This window comes from Pseudorca crassidens, chromosome 4 (assembly GCF_039906515.1).
Source record: "Pseudorca crassidens isolate mPseCra1 chromosome 4, mPseCra1.hap1, whole genome shotgun sequence".
NCBI classification, from domain to species: Eukaryota; Metazoa; Chordata; class Mammalia; order Artiodactyla; family Delphinidae; genus Pseudorca; species Pseudorca crassidens.
Window position 1 is genome coordinate 75639376 of NC_090299.1, and position 14635 is coordinate 75654010.

General features: G+C 43.4%; 1 protein-coding gene and 1 long non-coding RNA gene across 17 annotated transcripts in view; one reads left to right on the forward strand and one right to left on the reverse strand.

Annotated features, from left to right (window-relative positions):
* The window catches only part of HOPX (HOP homeobox), a 66337-nt gene that overhangs the window by 17664 nt on the left and 34038 nt on the right, over positions 1 to 14635 (reverse strand). The gene's annotated exons all lie outside the window — the stretch shown is intronic.
* Positions 978 to 14635, forward strand: part of LOC137223755 (uncharacterized) — a 241897-nt gene continuing 228239 nt past the window's right edge. For 6 of the 16 annotated variants that reach the window (XR_010943036.1, XR_010943051.1, XR_010943040.1 and 3 more), the window contains exon 1: positions 979 to 8409. This is a non-coding gene — a long non-coding RNA (uncharacterized lncRNA). Of the gene's footprint in view, positions 8410 to 14635 lie in introns of all 16 variants that reach the window. The other 10 variants (XR_010943037.1, XR_010943044.1, XR_010943043.1 and 7 more) reach the window with 9 other exon arrangements.

The following is a 14635-nucleotide window of genomic DNA, read 5'->3' on the forward strand; positions in this document are numbered from 1 at the left end:
TAACAGCACATTTTACAGGGAGGTAAAAAGGAAAGCATTCCATTGTTAATGGGTGTTGTATTTTACTAAATTTAAATAGTGTACTAGTGAGTAATAATTGACCACTATTACTCTGATAGTTATAATTGAAAAGTAAGGGGCTTCCCTGGTGGTGCAGTGGTTAAGAATCCGCCTGCCAATGCAGGGGACACGGGTTCGAGCCCTGGTCCGGGAAGATCCCACATGCCGCGGGGCAACTAAGCCTGTGCGCCACAACTACTGAGCCCGCGAGCCACAACTACTGAAGCCCACGTGCCACAACTACTGAAGCCCACACGCCTAGAGCCTGTGTTCTGTGACAAGAGAAGCCACCTCAATGAGAAGCCCACGCACCGCAATGAGAAGCCCATGCACCGCAATGAAGAGTAGTCCCTGCTCACCACAACCAGAGAAAAGCCTGCGTGCAGCAACGAAGACCCAGCATAGCCAAAAATAAAATAAATAAAATCTATTAAAAAAAAGAAAAGTAATATCAAAGAAATACCTCACATTTAAGTAATAATTTTAACCTCTTTAATTCCCAAATATTATTAGTTTTACCTTCAATTATACTATAAGAAGGGATAGAGAAGACATTCTACTTTGTTTAGATTTCTTACTGAAAAACAGAACTAGAAGTTATGTACCTTTATTTAACTATAAAAGTGCTAAACTATGAATCATCCAGGTGTTGTTTTATTGTGATTTAACCATGGATTTAATGCTTTTCTTGAACAATCAATGAAATGTTCGGTACTCTGGATTTTTATCTGAAGGACTGAAACTAAACATGTTGAACAATCTCTCCAGATTGTTTTAAAAATTAGTAGCAATTCTAAATAGCTTCTTTTGGAACTAGGAGGAAGAATTTTATATAACTATATAGATTATATAATTATATAATTTTAAATATATATATATATATATATATTTACCTCAACCACTTTTTTTTTTTTTGACGTGAGATTGGTATATGACATCATATGGTAGATTTGAACTTGAATTTTGGAATCAGACCTGAGTTTGTATCCCACGTGGATCATTTACCAGGTATGTGATTTTGAAAAAATTCCCTAACTCCCTGTGCCTCAGTTTCTTTATGTATAAAGTGAGCTCCTGTGGCATTATTGTAAAGAGTAAATAAGAACATTATGTAATAAAGTATGAATTGGAAAAAATTGTTTAAAATTTAGCTCCTTTTGCCTTCTAAGGGGGGGAGTGGCATACTTCATATCACTGGGAAAAGAAATATCTTTATGGCTTGATTCATACATTAAATGAATGTTTGTTTGATGTCTTTGCTTTGCCAGGCACTGTGCTAGGCACTAAAGCTGTCATAGTAAGCCAGACATATATGGGCTCTGCTCTCATAGGCTATTTAGCCAATTGGGAGACATGGATGTTATTCACACATTCACAAATAAATGTAAAATACAGCAGTGGCAAGTGCTATGAAGGAGAGGTTATAGTGCTATAAAATGACAGAATAGAGAACTTTGACTCCCTTGGGAAGGTGAGGGAAGGATTCTTTAATGAAAGGACGTTGGGCTGGAATCTAAAAATTAAGTAGTGTTAACTAACAAAGAAAGGACAGGAAATCAGTCCAGGTAGTGGGAAATGTGGTTAGTGGATATTTGTTGATTTGGGGGCGACCCTGCACCCATTCCTCCTCCTTCTGGTAAGAACTCCCAATTTTCTTTGGGGGATTTCTCTTCATCGATAAAGGTTTATTGAGACTTTTATTCCAGGTACCCTGGCCGAGGGATGGGCATGTGACCTGAGCCAGCTCATTGAACTGTCCTCTGGGGCTTTGGATCATGGGCAGAGCGGTGCAGAGGCAGGGGTAGTTGGAGGCGGTCGTTCCCAGTAGTGGTGCCCTGATGAGACTTCACTGTTCTCCTCCTACTTTTGATACCTGGAGCTGCCCAGGCCCCCACCGTGGCCCTCCCCTGTTCATCTGCCTCAGGAGCTGTGCACAGCCTTGCAGTAAATCCCCTGGCAGATGGGTAGAGGTGTTGGGGACTGAAAGGCCAGCGTGGCTCAGATGGGAAGAAAAAAGGGGTTGTGTGATCAGTGAGGAGGCAGCAGATGGAAGCCAGACTGTACAGGGCCCTGGAGGCCACCTTGAAGATTTTAGTCTTTATACTAAAACCAGTGGGAGCTGTTGAAATAATTTAAGCATGAGGATAATGTAACCATGGTTGCCTTTTGAAAACATTACTTCTACAAATAAATTGGGGAGGGGGCAGTGGAGGTAGATAGACCAAGTTAGGGGGCTACTTAGTAGATCAGAGGAAAGATGAAAATAGTTTGGTGGTACCATGGTGGAGATGCAAGGAAGAGACAGGCCTTGAGAGATATTTGAGGAGGTGTATTTTCACAGGATTTGGTGACGGATTGGATGTGGGGTTGGGGAAAGAAAAGCATTCAAGATAATTCCTCGATTTCTAACTTATGAAACAGTATATAGATAGTGAGGGTCTGAATATACAAGTGGACAATGGCCAGGCCACATATGACAGTAGAACTCTGACTCACCACCTGTGCAGCAACCAGGTCAGGAATCCAAACCACAGCCTCTGCAGCAATCAGCCCAGAATGGTCAGGATCTGGCCAGTGGTCCTAATTGATACCTATTTTTTGCCCCCACTTCCATCTCAGGACCAAGTAGAGAAAGCCAAATATATTCCCCAAGCCAATCGCATAGGATGCCCTGTTTCTAGTTAGGCAGTCTCCACCTTCCCCATGCCAACAGGGTCTAACAGAGTATTCCTAAAGCCTCCATCCCCTTCCCCCCTTGCCCCCCCCCCCCACTATAAAGCTGTCCCACTCCTCTGCCTTTGAGTCTCTGCCAACTGCAAGTAATGGTGGCTGACTCCCTGGCCATAGCAGGCTCTGAATAAACAGCCTGGGTGTGTTCTCATTTGACTGATCTTTCCCACAACAGTGAGCCCTTCACTGATGTAGGGAACACCGGGAGATGACCAGAAGAAAAGAGTGGAAAAGCATGAGTTCAGTTCAGGACACTTAGATTAGAGGACACCTTTGAGACATCTAAAAGGAGATGGCGGCTGCAGGGCTGTATTATGACTTTCAGGGACCCTAGGCACTTTTGCTTTTCTGGTTCCTTTCTTCCTTAAAATAATATTAAAAATTATATTTTATGACTGCATTAGTATAAAGATGAATATATAAATATTATATATTAAGACTTTTTCAAATTAAAAGTTCATCTTTTTTTCTCATATAAAAAGAACTAAAAACATTTTTGTAATCTCCTGAAAATGTTATGGTCTGTAGGCAATGGGCCCACTGTGCCCAATGGAGCAGTCGGCCGGGTTCAGGTAGGCAGTCCTTACATGGGTCTGTGTTGTAGCGTCGAGACCTGAGACCTGCTGCAGGTGTACATGTGCAAGTCATCTCAGTTAGCTGTGGTTGGAGCTACGGGGTAAGAGGGAGGACCAGGACAGGGGGAATCCTGACTTGATATTTGCTGAAATTCGAGAATTGCTGTTAATTATATTTAGAAGGGTATTGGTATGGTGGTTATGCTTTTAAAAGCAGTTCTTTTAGAGATGCAAGCTGAGACAATTGTGAATGAAGTGATATCTAGAGTTTGCTTTGCAATAATCCCAACAGGGGAATGGATGAGGCTATAGAGGAAACGACTCTTGGTTGTGAGTTGGTGATTGTTGAAACTAAGTGATGGAATCCTAGGGTTCATTGTCTAGACTATTCATTCAATAGTCTCTCTTCTGTTAGATATGTTTGAAGTTTTACCTAATAAAGTGCAAGATAGGAGGGGAGCTAGGATGGACAGTTACAGGTCTCAGCAGAGGCTTGAGGGGCCTGAGCAACTCAGAACTCCCCCAACGCTGCATACCAATCAGGTCTGCTTCACTCCCACACATTCAGTGTTAGGGCTGTTTAAGGGGAGAAATCAAGGCAATGTGTCTGTATTCCATGGCTGGGGACAGTGTGGGGAAGAACTAGCACATACAAGATGGTGAGCTAGTTTATAATTTGATGGAAATAGGATCGTGGATTTACAACCCACTAGAAATAAGGTAAAACGAGATAAACTGGTGTTCCCACCCCAAATCCAGGGGAATGGGAGGGACTCAGGACTTTCCCCACACTTCTGGTGGGGGAGGGATTTTGAGTCAACTCTAATTAAATTTTCAAAGGTCGGGATACCTCTGTCGACCTCTAGGTTGCAAGTGCTTGACACACAAGATGTGAACAAGTGGGAACAGAGAAGGTGTTAAAGACTTGTTTGTTAACCTGGATTTGGTTGAAGGAAATAAAATTGGAGCACCAATATTACATGGCTTCCTGCAGTCCAGGAGAGAGGGGGTGAAGGCAATTCCATTTCTGGTTCAAGGTGGTTGGTTTGGAATGAGGCCTTACCAAGTATTAGCTGTGCAACCCTGTACAAATTACTTAACTTCTCAATGAAAAAGGGCTAATAGTGTTTGCTGTCAAGATAAGGGAGTTTCCAGTACATTATACCCATCCTTTCCCTGCCTGAGTTAAGAAACAATTGAGAAACCCAGGCAGATGGAGTTCAAAACAACTCATTTACAATTGGTAAAGCTGTTTGGAGAAGGTGACTTTGGTGGACCAATTGGATTTCTAATATCCCCCTCCTCCTGAACTGAACTGAGCCCCTGGCTCAATTCACCAGACACACCTGCCCCCGGAGCAGGCTGAACACACTCTGCTTATGGCTCTAAGATCTCAAGGAGGGAGAAATGCACTCCTTCTCCTAGATTCACCAGGGGAGGAGTCACTGCTCCCACGGGAGGAAATAGGGGTGGGTGAGGGCAAAAACCAGGAAGTTCTCTGGGGAATTCTCCCTCTCCACATGGAAACGGGAGCACAGTTGTTCATCTCTAACACCTACCTCACTGGGTTCTTGTGAAGTATTGTACTTAGCACAGTATCCAGTACATGGTAAGTAGGTTTTGTTTTCTTAGTCATTATTATTAGCGGATATTAAGATGCTTCTCACATCTTTTTGGATAATGGAGTTTACTTCCTCTGGTGGTACTCATTGTAGTGCCAGTGAAAACACAATCCTCCTATCAAGAAGTGGAGTCCACTTCCCCATGCCTTGAGTCTGGGGTGCCTGTGACTTGCTTAGACCAACAGAAGGTGGCAGAAGTGACATTGCATGATTTCCAAGCCCAGGCCCTGAGCAGTCTTGCCTTCTTGGCATGCTGCTCCAGAACTGCATGGAAAGAAACCCAGCCTCCCTGAGAGACCTCTAGCAAGAGAAGTCCAGACCTCCCCTCTGAGCCCGGCAGCCAGCTCGCCCTCTGCTGAATGCCTCCATGTGAGTGAGCCAGCAGGACCAGCAGAAGGACTGCCCGGCCAACCCACAGAAAGGTCAGGAAGGAGAATGATGGTTTTAAGCTCCTCTTTGGGGTTGGTTTGTTATTCAGCAGTGTGGAACTGAAACAGTGAAGTAAGAGAGTAAGAGAAAGAGTAAGAGAAAGAGTAAGAGAAAGTAAGTAAGAGTAAGAGACTGAAGCCGTGGGTGGTAGGGAGGGCAGCAAGGGGTTCGGACTGCAGCCAGCTGATTTTCAGAGGTTTGTGAGCAAGTACTTGGTTAGGGTCTGCTAAAGGAGCAGGCACACACTTCTCCCTCAATTAGCTGTTTTAAGTGCCTTTATCAACTTGTGTGAACTAACCTACAGCAGACCTGAACTTAAGTGACCCCTGACTGGCCAGTAAGAAACTGCATGAATTGAGGCAGAGGAGTGGGCTGCCTCCCACCTTCCCTAACTCTCCCCTCCTTCAGAGGGCTTTGCTTCCTGAGGACCTATCTGAGGAGGTCCTGGCCTGTGACCATCCTTAGAGACATAGCACAGGCAGTAAGAAGACAGAGCCTGAAGGCATGCATTCTTTCACAGTTTGTGTTGTTTTTTGTTTTGGGTTTTTTTTTTTTTTTGTGGTACGCGGGCCTCTCACTGTTGTGGCCCCTCCCGTTGTGGAGCACAGGCTCTGGACACACAGGCCCAGCGGCCATGGCCCACGGGCAGAGCTGCTCCGCGGCATGTGGGATCCTCCTGGACCGTGGCATGAACCTGTGTCCGCTGCATCAGCAGGCAGACTCTCAACCACTGCACCACCATGGAAGCCCTGTGTTGGTTTTTCTTCTCAGTCTGGGAGGTGCTGCCATGTGGGAAAACTTCCCCACCCGTAGCAGCATGCATCTGCCTGCCTGCCTGCTCTCTGTTGCCAGGGCGTGGTCTGTTGGACCTGTCAGGATGTTGGGCATCCTAGGCTGGATTGCAAGACAGGGCAGGCAGAAGGCTGGAGACAGAGAAAGGGGGCTGGGGGAGCAGGGGAGCAGAAAGAAGCAGCTGGTCTTCAGTGTGAAGTGGGGAGCAAATTCACCCCAGGATACCAGGGACACGTAGGCAGTGGGCGGGCAGCTGCTCTGTGAACAGGGAGAGGGTGATTGAGGCTTGGCCAGATGGACATGAAAGGAAAGCAGTAACAGACCCCAGGTAACACACCGCATTTTCTGTAATGATCTAAGCAGGCAGGAGTGCCCTGGGGCTTGGATAGTTTAAAAGCACCACATTCCTGGCTTCAGCAAAGCTTAAAGCATGGCCTAGGTCAGGGAGCCATTTTAAGTTCTGGCTTCTCTGGGATTTTTAAGTGACCCGTGACCCGTGATTGTCTAGTAAGAAGCTGCATGAACTGAGGCAGAGGAGTGCATTGCTCACTGACAGAGCCGAGCCTCCCACCTTACCTACCTCCCCCCTCCTCCTTCCAGGGGGTTTTGCAACTAAGGACCTATCTGAGGAGGTCCTGGCCTATGACCACCATTGACAGCAGAGACATAGCACAGGCAGTAAGGAGAGGGAGGCTGAAGACACATGTTCTTTCACAGTTTGTGTTGATTTTTCTTGGTTGATCGCTGGTAGAGAAAGCATAAGTGACTGTATTATATGATCTCATATAATACAGGGAGGCAGTGTAGGTGTGGCCGGGAATGTGCTTTCTGGAATCAGAATGGCAGGATTTGAACCCAGGACCCGCCACTTACTAGCTCTGTGTCTTTGGATAAATTAACTAACTCCTCTGGGCCTCAATTTCCTCACTTGCAAAATGGAGCTAAGAATAATGCTGTCAAATGCTGCTCCCCAGAGCACCACCAAAGAGCTTGTGGACAAAGCAAAGCTGAGTTTATAGCTCACTGAGATAAGGGAGATCCCTACCTCAGCAGAGTTTTAGAAGCGTCTAGTAAAGACAGGGCAGTGGTGGGGTATTTATAGGTTTTCGGCTTGTTTAGGATTGTGCAAGGGCTTGACAGACACAGCAAGGTGAGGGTTTCCAAATGAGTCTTTGAGAATTGATGAGACCAGTGGAGTACTTTCATGACAATAACAAAAGTTGTATGTAACTTCATCTTCCTGGGCAAGAGTTTCCAAAAACCTATTACTGAAGGCTGTGGGTAAAAGTCATGCTAATGTAGACAGTGATCTGTGTAGGCACAGATGGTTTAGGTTCAAGTTCTCCCATTTACCTCCAGCACTGCTGTGAGGATTAAATGAGACAATGGATGAAGTGCTCTAAGTATAGTCATAGCACTTGATAAATGTTCAGTGATTATTGCTATTAGTGCATTATTTTCCAGTCCAACCCCCATTTCTCTTGCCAGTTTGCTAGTACATAAAATTCCATCTCCAGAATTGTTTTCTCATAACCTAAGGCTTTATCCCTTTTTAAAATGTAAACACAGGCAGAAAGGGTACCTCACTAAACATAATCAGGCATTTACACCTCAGCATGGAGGAGTTTATAAAATCCTAAACAGGAAGCCTGGAAGCTTAGAATATAAGCTTTACTAATCCCTTAGGAGAAATGGCCCCATACATCCCTAAGCTGTTCTTGAGGAGCCTTGCACGTGCCCAATTACATGCAAGACTAAGGACAGTAACACTAGGTCCAGAACATCTGAATTTCCCCCTTTCAATCTGGTGTCAGGCTGCTCCCATCTAGTAAGATGCTCTTACCTCCTTGGCATTTGTGCTTGCCCAGGGTTCTCCAGAACCAGTAGGGGATTTTCTCCCTCCCTCCCTCCCTCCCTCCCTTCCTTCCTTCCTTCCTTCCTCCCTCTCTCACTTTTTGTCTCTTTCTTTTCTTTCATCCTATCTATCTATCTAAATGGGATTTATTATGAGGAATCAGCTCACAAGATTATGGAGGCTGAGAAAGACCCATGATCTGCCGTCTGCAAGCTGGAGACCCAGCAAAGCCAGTGGTGTAATTCATTTGGGGTCTGAAGGCCTGAGACCCAGAGGAGCTGATGATATAAATCCCAGTCTGGGGGCTTGACGTGATGAGATGAGATGTCCGAGCTCTAGCAGTGAGGTAAGAAAAAAAGAAGGAAATTCCACCTGTTTCTGCTTTTTGTTCTACTCAGGTCCCCAGTGGATTGGGTGAAGTTCATCCACATGGAGGAGGGCCATCTACTGAGTCCACCAATTCAAATGGTTAATCTCATCTGAAAACATCCTCACTGACACACCCAGAAATAATGTTTAGTCTGGACACCCCATGGCCAGTCAAGGTGACATATAAAACTAACCGTCTCACCCAGTCATAGAGAGGAGGTGGGGATTTGCAGGTGGAAGAGGTATGCGTCATTATCTCTAGAGAAGGAATAAGGTACGTTTTTGAAATCACACACTACCAGTGAAGCTCCTTAGGTTAGGGAGTTAGTAAGCTGCCCCACTTTACCCGAAGTACCTACACTCAGTCATATCTTCTGCAGGTTTCCACATCATGCCAACAGGCTCTAGACCTGGGGAGCTTAGCCCTGGCTATACCTTAGAGTCAACAGGGCAGCTTAAGAAAATACCTAAACCAGGTCTGCCCATGCAAACCCTGACCGTCCAGCGCTCAAGCAACTGGACCAAATTGTTAAGGTGAGGCCCAGGCACTGCTCTCTTTCAGAAGTTGCCCAGGTGATGCTGATACACAGCTTGAAGAAGCACTGCTCCAGATCAGTGCTATTCAAACTTTAGCTGCACAAGAGTCACTCAGAGGACTTGTTCAAACACAGATTTTGGGCTTTCACTCCCCAGAGATTCTGATTCAGTAGGTCTGGGTTAGGGCTTGAAAATCAGTACTTCTAAGATGCTCCCAGGTGATGTTGATGCTATGTATTAGTTTTCGGAGGGCTGCCATAACAAAGGACCACAGCCTGGGTGGCTTAAACAACAGAAATTTATTTTCTCACGAGTCTGGTGTCTAGAAGTCCAAGATCAAGGTTTCAGCAAGGTTGGTTTCTTCTGGGTGTGTGGACCCCATCACTTTGAGTAGGAAGGCTCTAGATTCCACAGATCAAAGAAACAGTATGGGTTCACCAGTTAAGAGTCATTTATAAGAAATATGATCCCTAATGGAATGGCTTCTTTTATATATTCCTTTGATATTAATGAGATCTCTGAATTCTCTTTGCCCTTCCCTCTAGAGTGAAGTGAGCAAAGGGTAGAGAGGTGGACAGAGAGGTCTGAGGTCAGAGAAATAGCCAGGAACCAGGGCTTTGTAGATGATTATGAGGTCTTTTCACAGAAGGAGGAGATGAGGGCTCTCCATATTGTGACCTTCCACTGAATATTCCAAGCTGCGGGAGATCTTCATATATTAAGATCTTCCTTTACCATCATTCGTCAGCCAACTGAGATGTTCCATGGCAAGGTGTCTGTATTTTCCCTTGCCCATTTCCCTGTTTTAGTTTAAAATGGGTTAACATTTTTTTAAAAATTTTTTATTGTGGTAAGAATACTTAACATGAGATCTACCCTCTTAACAAATTTTATATGTACAATACCTCATTGTTGACTACAGGTACAATGTTGTACACCAGGTCTCCAGAGCTTATTCATCTTGCTGGACTGAAAATTTATGCCTGTTGGTTAGCAACTCCCCATTTCCCCCTCCCCCAACCCCTAACACCATCATTCTACTCTTTAATTCTATGAATTTGCCTGTTTTAGATAACCCATATAAGTGAAATTATGCAGAATTTTCTTTCTGTAACAGGCTTATTTCACCTAGCATAATGTCCTCAAGGTTCCTCCATGTTATTGCATATTGCAGGATTTCCTTTTTTTTTTTAAAGGCTGAAGAGCATTCCATCGTCTGAATATACTACATTTTCTTTATCCATTTATCTGTTGATGGACATTTAAGTTCTTTCCATAGGTTGGCTATATGACAGGCAACAAAAACAAAAATAAACAAGTGGAACGACCTCAACCTCAAATGCCTCTGCACAATAAAGGAAACAGTCAGCTGAGTGAAAAGGCAATCTAGAGAATGAAAGGGAGAAAATATTTGTAAGCCATGTATCTGAAAAGGGGTTAATCTGATAAGCGGTTAATCTCTAAAATATGTAAAAAGAACTCCTGCAACTCCATTGTAAAAAAAAAAACAAAAAACTAGTCTACATAGGTTTGATACACATGGAGTGACTCTTGTAGAATAAAATCGTAGGCAGCACTAGCACACTAGCACGCACTGCAGAGTCACAGCTAAGGCCGGCTGGCTGGGATTCTGCAGCATCTATATTTACCTAAATGAATGTAAGAAGTTAGCTGAAAAATTGCTGTTTCAAAGCCTCTCCCTGGGCCTTCCTGCAGCAGCGAGTTGTAAGTCCTGCACGGGAAATGGCAGACCACAGCTACGGCCTGCCTGCAATTTACACAAAGTAACTTCGTAAGGAAAATAAAGTCATAGCCCAAGAATCAGACTGATTCTTGCACAGCCAGGGTGAAACCTCTTTAAATTAGTTGCTGTTGTCCAGCTCCTTGGAAGTTTTTCATGTTGAAAAAAAGAAAATACTTGGATGTTAACTAGACCTATTGTGATCATTTTGCAATGTATACAAATATCAAATAATTATGTGTGCACCTAAAACTAATATAATGTGTGTCAACTACACCTCAATTTTCTAAAAAAAAACAAAAAACAAAAAACACAGCTTATATTCCACACACACAAATTTTTTCTTTTTAATTATTTATTTTTGGCTGTGTTGGGTCTTCATTTCTGTGCTAGGGCTTTCTCTAGTTGTGGCAAGTGGGGGCCACTTTTCATTGTGGTGCGCTGGCCTCTCACTATCGCGGCCTCTCTTGTTGCGGAGCACAGGCTCCAGACGCGCAGGCTCAGTAGTTGTGGCTCACGGGCCTAGTTGCTCCACGGCATGTGAGATCTTCCCAGACCAGGGCTCGAACCCGTGTCCCCTGCATTGGCAGGCGGATTCTCAACCACTGCGCCACCAGGGAAGCCCCCCAATTTTTTTTTTTTGATGATCAGATAAAATGAGTTGCAGCTTTAAGGGAACAAAATAAACTTCTCGTGTTTTTAAGGCACATGACTTTCAGCGGGGCAGGCTGAGGGGTGCATTTAGTTGTGGAAATGCATTGTAAGCAAATTTGACTTTTGTGAATCTAAAATGTTAGAAAGGAAAAACTTTTACTCTACTCTGTTAGGTTTAGTGTCTGTGGGCCTGTGAGTTAAACTGACACAAGAGATTAACAGGAGAAAAAGGTTTATTCGTATGTATATGAAAACCAACAAAAGCAGTAGTCGGCTCTTTAAATAGTCAAATTTAGAGGTTTATGGACTAACTTAGTAGAGACAAGGGAGGAAAAAAGGTGTTATGGGAAGACAAATAGGTTTCTTTAGGAAAGACAAGTGGATTTTTAGGAGAACAAATGGGAGGTAAGAAAGTTGGTGATGGGCTTCCCTGGTGGTGCAGTGGTTAAGAATCCACTTGCCAGTGCAGTGCACACGGGTTCAAGCCCTGGTCCGGGAAGATCCCACATGCTGCAGAGCAACTAAGCCCGTGTGCCACAACTACTGAAGCCCGCGCACCTAGAGCCCGTGCTCCGCAACAAGAGAAATCCCCGCAGTGAGAAGCCCGCACACCGCAACTAGAGAAAGCCCGCGCGCAGCAACAAAGACCCAACGCAGCCATAAAACTACCCCAGACAGGGGATTTATGGCAGCCTTATTTCCCAAATGTTGCTGCTTTTAGTCAGCTAAGGGAAGCTCTGAGAAGGCTTCTTTCCACATCTGTTGAATCTCAAATGCTTCAGCTTAAAATAATCTTCATATCAGCTCTAGGTCCCCACAATAGTATGTCAGAAATACTGTCTTGCTGCATAAGGAAGTGACCTGTAAACTGTTCTCTATTGCTGCCTAGCACCTGGCAGTGCCCCTTTAGATGGCAAGCTGTAATCATCTTCATCCTCCGTGTCAGGAGAGCTATGGTTATTTGAAGACATCTGAAATTCTCTTTGAAATTTAGCATTTATTACATTGTTATTCTCACATATGCTATTACTATAATTTGAAAGATTTTATAAATCCTATAAAAATATTATTCAAGTTATGATATTGCTAAAATCAGGGCTTAAAAAATGCAACCATAAATCAAAAAGTTCAGAATAAAAGTTAGATAAATTGGTATGAATAAAGCCAATCAACCAAATTAATACTATGCTATTAATTTAAAGGATAGCCCTATAGGAAAAATTTTAAATAGTGCTTAAAAATTAAAAGCAAAAAAAAAAAAAAAAAAGCAACATTAAAGTAAAAATGTGCTCCAATAGTTATAGATGTTTGTACTCTACAAATGCATTCCTCATACTCTTTATTCCTTTGGTAAAATGAGCTTGATTTATGAGAGATCTCCCAAAACTTGTTCCTTGAGTAAAATATGACCTCTCTGTAAGAGGGTGGACAAAAGCTAAGACATCATTTAGTTCATGAGCAAAGAATCAAACTGCAATTCAATGGCAGGTGTTTACGTAGAAGAGCTAGAAGTTGAACAAACATCTCAAAACTGTAGGGCAATTAATTCTGCAAACTCATGGCAACTATAAAGTAATTCATCCTTAAAATTATGACAAGATCAGAGATGATAAGTATGTGAACTCTGCTTGAGTTCACATAGAAATAGATTTGTGAAATAGTTCACATTGAAATAGTTCACATAGAAATAGATCTACGAAATAATGTTGATTGAAAACAATTATTGATAGAATTCAAAATAGTACAGTTATTTTAGCTATGGACAAAATACAAGCTTGTCTACTGATAAAGATGGGGACTTAATTTAAACCTATGTAAATAGGACTTATATTCATTGGGTCCTCATTTTCTCCAGAGTTGTTTGTGTTAATGATAAAAGCAAATTGGAGTGGTCACCAGCTTCGGGAGGGGAAGGGAGGAAGGATAAATTGATGGAGCACAGGGGATTTTTAGGGGAATGAAACTATTCTGCATGATATTGTAATGGTGATGTATATCATTATACATTTGTCAAACATATAGACTATACAACACAAGGAGTGAACCCTAATTTAAACAATGGACTTTAGTTAATAATAATTATCAGTACTGGCTCATCAATTATAACCATTGTACCACACTAATACAAGATATTAGTAGCAGGAGAAATTGGGGGGTGGGGAGTAGGGGTGAGGAAGTATGTGGGAACTCTGTACTTTCCACTCAATTTGTCTGAAAACGTAAAACTGCCCCCCAATTAATAAAGTCTTTTAATTAAAAAAAAAACTAAATTGGTGGACAAAGAGATTGCTGATTCTTGAATCATCCAACACAAATCAGGCTAAAACATGCTTTCGGTTCTTTATTTACTTTGCTTAAAGGTGCACTGTTTATTTTGCAAGGGTGTAAGGATTAAGAACGAAATGAGAGCAATAGAATGTCTTACACCCGTTGCCAAAATATGCTTTCCCATTTGGTTGACTATCATGAACCTTAAGTCAATCTACTCAGAGGAATACATTTCACCCTTTATAGGAAAAGTTCCAAATCTTCTTCCATTTATTTAGGAAGTAAACCCTGTATCTTAGAAATTCTCACTACAGGATTCACCACATCAACAAACATATATGCTTTATTGTTAGTATCTTGTTGATCAGCAATCACACATTTAACTTCATCAGAACACACAGCTTTCGCTCAGGCGGTGAACCAGGTCAGTAAGCCCCTCTCGTCAGTGGAAGCTCCGTAATCCTAGAGCATTCAAACTCGCTCTCACAATCAGATCCCAGTCTCCTCCAGCCCTGGAGCCACTTGCATCCTTTCTCCTCTGGCCACTCACCACCTTCTCTGCCTTGAATCATGGGTGTAAACTCAGGTCTATGAAAAAAACATGGCTTTATTCTCTCCAACTCAGCTTGCTTTCTGACCTCAAGCTTTATTCCGCCTAGCTGGTGGAAAAACAGCCTCCCGTCTTTCCGGGGTTCCAGGAGCCTCCGAGTGCCAAGATGTTGAGTGGTGGGGAGCAGGGGGAAGATCCTCTGGGCCATGGTCCATGCAGGTTACTGCTTAGACATGTCATCCCTCTCCACATGTTCCCTGCAGGTCCTCCCGCTTTCTGCTGCTTTCTTCTGTGAGTGGCACGTGGGAGTCTTTGGCAGGGCTGCCTTTGATCCTATCTAGCTAGACACAGCCATTTTCTCTCTGGGATTGTTTCCCTTAGTAGTGACTAGTAGTGACTGTGCTGCAAAGCCAGGCACAGGTCTTTCTGCTCCTGGAATCCACGACCTCTCAT